Consider the following 4,225-nt stretch of genomic DNA (forward strand, 5'->3'; position numbering starts at 1 on the left):
AGGACCTTTTACAGTTCCGCAGGGCCTGCAAGATGGAGCTCTTCCACCAGGCCTTTCAATAGGAGCCGCCACTACTGTTACCACCAACGATCCTAGCGGATGCTTGGATCTTAGATCTGGCCCGACATATCGCTAGGCCTTCTGGTGCAAGGATGATGATCGGTGGAATAACACAGAATTGAGATCTGGAAGCACACCATCTAACTTGTTGTACTTTATGCACTTTATTGTTAATTGCTAACTTATGTTTTAAATTACTTGTTATGAGATTTTATAGAGTTTTTAAGTTTTATGGTTATGCCAATCAGGTACATTGTACCGCTCTGTTAGCCGCCCTGAGCCTGCTTGCGGGATGGGCGGGGTATAAATATAAATAATAAATAATAAATAAATAAAAGAAGCTTTCTGCCTCTTGGCTACCATGGCTAAGCGCCGTGATGGACTAAATCTGGACCTAACTTCCCTCAGCGAACCAAGAGGATCAAGCGAACACTATATAATATAAAAATGCAAATGTTTATTACGGTGTGCACATGTTAAAACATACTATGATTAAAAGAAAGAGTCTAAATTTCAGACTTTTAAAAACTTTTCTAATACAAATACATTGGTCTGGATGTCATTACCTTTGATAGAGTTGACACACATCCAGACCAGCTAGTGTATTTTGGATGTGTGTCAGTGCAATATAGAGAATAGTGACCACTGAGGAAGGCCCAAAGGGGCCGAAACGCATTTGGTCCTAAGTTAAAAAGTGTTTACCCGTCAAGTGTATTTGTATTAGAAAAGCTTTTAAAAGTCTGAAACTTAGACTTTCTTTTAATCATAGTATGTTTTAACATGTGCACACCGTAATAAACATTTGCATTTTTATATTATATAGTATTAGTTTGACCCTCTTGGTTTGCAGATATATCTTGGGTTGACTTCCCCCCCCTTTCCCCCCCCCCCAGTTTTTGCCTAACCTCCCTCAGCCTGTCCTACCTGCTTATAAGAACTTTTTCTATACCTCAAGGGGATCTTCCACTGGCCTTTGCTTCTTCAGCTGGCCCCTGGGGTTTGTTAGTTACTTTTTCTTCAGGGAGGGCATTCAGGTCTTCTTCAGTCATTTCGGCATGACTTTGGGCTTTGGAAAACTGGCTCTTTTCGCACACCTCTCAATCTTTTGCAGAGCGTAATGCATGTAGGAGACCATTGCTATTCTGTTACTGGGTACACCTGGCATTTTCCCCTGTTTGTTCTGTTGGCATATTGCTGGGTACACCCCATATTTGCTTCATCCTTTCATTTTTGCCAGTGAGGCACAAGCGACAATAGACTAAATCTTTACCTGAAGGGGTTCATCTTGATCACACGTTGAGGTACAATGGAAGAAATCCCTGCTCTGAGAACTAAGGTAACGGAGGACTTCAAAAGTTACTGGCCTATCCTAGCAACAACATCATAAAAATAATTATAGAGTTTAAGGTAAGAGGTGTGTTTTTACCTCTTTCTTCATATCCTTGCTCAGCCTAATAGTTGAACAGACCATGTGTACTCTTTTTATCTTTGTTTGTTAAACTATCCAAAGAGCAGTAAAAGGGAGAGACAGCAGATAAGCTCTCCATCCCTGGAGTGCAATAGCTCGAAATTGTAACAGTGCAATTGATTCTCCCCATGCTAGCTTCTAGGAATGACGCGAGAAATATGGCAACTAGGTAGAGCCTCTAAATGGCAACAGAGACGCAGAGTGCTAAATGTGCGAATTCATCTGGTGGGAGATAATCTCATATTTCCTGCCAGCAGCGGTTGTTACCCAATTCGATCTTGATACTCCCCTAGAAGTACAAGATAAGGGCATTGGGCAGAGACCAAGGGCTAGAGACGGACTCTACAAATAAGAAGAAAGCTGGGGATTCAGAGGGTCTGTTAGACCATGGCCAAAATCATTTGTTTCAGTGAGAAAGGCAGACTATAAAAAAGGAAATAAATAAATAAATAATAACATTAGGGCACTCCGCTGCAATGGCAATGACCCATTAAAAAAAACCAAAACACAACACCCCCCACAGGCCCTCTGGTGGCTGAGGGGAAATGGCGGGTGTGGGGAGGAAGGCACAGGAAATGCCGCCCATGTGGGCGGGACCTTCAGAAAAGCTGCCTTCCCACCCAGGCGGCCTTGCTAGCACACCCCCCATGCCCTTCTTTCTTGAATGACCACAGCAAACCTGGTTTGAGAAAGAACATACCGAAGGCGGGGGAAGTCTAGAAAGTGGCTGACGCCTGAAATCAGAAGCACAGCCGTTTGGAAGCCAAGCCGGAAGAAAACCTCTGTGCGGACTCAGCCCTGGAGCTACAGATAAGCCCTTGGCAGGGGGAGTTGCTGGCTGCAATGGAGGAACAGCTTCCCCCAATTTGAGGCAGAAACCACTCAGTCCTTCCACCCACCAGCAGGCAAGCAAATGGCGCCCTCACACACAGCCCGGGGGACTGGGCACAAGACACCCTTGCCTATTAGAGAAGGGCAGGCACAAAGCACCTCAGGCAGCCAGGAAAGCAGGCCGGAGGAGGCAGAGGAACCCCTAGTTCTCCTCTGCCCCTACGGCTTCCAGGCCTGCAATTCTCTACCTCAGCTGTCGGGAGAAGAGGGCTTCTGGCAGGGTCTGCTGCTGCGTTATGCCCCACCCCCCTGCTGCTGCCACCAGTTCTCACAGAGGCAGACCCACCAACCCCTCCCTTCTCCAAGAGTCCTCCCTTTCCTCCGTTCTCAAAGTGGGGGCTGCCCCAGAGGCTGAAAAGCACCACGATAGCTCTGACTGCCAGGTGCTGGCGGTGGAGAGGGCTTGTGCGCCCTCCCTGCAAACACCCCATAGGCAACCGTCTGCGGCTTTGGGTTGCCAGGATGCTCCCCAAAGGGCAATTCTCACGCACTTATGAAGGTGCCATGCTTCCGGCACCTTTCCCCAGCTGTCAGTGGGGTGAACCCTGGAGCAGCTACCCTACACGCCTGCTTGAGTGCTCCACCTCTTGTCATGGGCTTGGATGAGGGAGAGCTGACAGAGCTGCAGGAAGGAACCGCAGCTGGCCCCTCTGAAGCAGCAGAGGAGGATAGCTGGCAGTTGCCTGTAACAGCATTCTTCACACCTGGCCCAGATAAGGGGGAAGAATTTCAAGCTGAAAGCCCTTCTGACTCACCCCCACGTGTGACTCGTTTAAGGGAGCGACTGCGGCAAAACCTAGCAACCAGGCGACGAGAGGCCAGGCTACAGGGATGACATTCGGCTAGCCCAGAGTTCTAACAGGAGCCTGGGCGATTGTGCAGCTGGCTAATTGGTAGCAGCATTTAACTCCACGCTCTGGGAATTACTCTTCGTGGAAGCAACAAGTCAGCTTCGTGAAGCTTGCATCCACTTCGGTTCAGCTCTAGCACTTAGACCTTCGGACTCCCTGGCTTTGGACTTGGCTCTGTGTTCCTGGCTCCTGACCCTGGCTTGGCTTTTGGGACTACACTTCTGGTGAGTGATTTTGGAATTGGCTCTCTGCTTCTGACTCCTGACCCCAGCTTGACTTTGGACTTTGCACTGTCTTCTTGGCTCCTGACCTTGGTCTGTTCTGGACTCCCGTTGACTGGTACCCCAGCCCATGACACCTCTCAGCCAGAAGCAGCAGCTCTTCCTGCCCTTTTCAGCATGATGCCTCCTCTCGTCTCCAAGCCGAGGGGAAGGCCGCTCCGGGGGTCTCATCCAGCACACCTGCACCAGGGTGACCAGAAGCAGCCGGCCAGCCACCCCGATGCCACAGCCAGCTGGGAGCACAAATCCCACACAGACGACCACGTGGCCTTCTTCATAGGCTCCCCCCTCCAATTATTCTGACAAGGAGCAGCTGTCAGTTCCGGGACATTCTTCACGGCAGGACCTTTCCCAGAAAGCAACCGGGGTGCTCTCTCTCTCTCTCTCTCTCTTTCTGCGGACAGATGATGTCAGTGCGACTGGGCTACGAGGCAGTGATCGTCAGCACACAGGACTGCTGCACTCTGCTTAATCAGGTTAGAGTCGAATTGAGGGTCGGCTCACAACATGTTTCTACTCCCGGGTGCTGGAATGCTGCCATTTCCATCCTATGGAAGCACTGGCAATCCAAGCGACTTGGCCCGTTTAATCTGGTACTGCCTACTCACCCACCAGAACTTTGAAGCACTTGGGAACAACGTTCCCTCTAAGCTGTGGAGTCTTGTGAGCAAAAA

Source organism: Gekko japonicus, unplaced genomic scaffold (genome assembly GCF_001447785.1).
Source record: "Gekko japonicus isolate JY-2015 unplaced genomic scaffold, Gekko_japonicus_V1.1 scaffold856, whole genome shotgun sequence".
Classification (NCBI taxonomy): Eukaryota; Metazoa; Chordata; class Lepidosauria; order Squamata; family Gekkonidae; genus Gekko; species Gekko japonicus.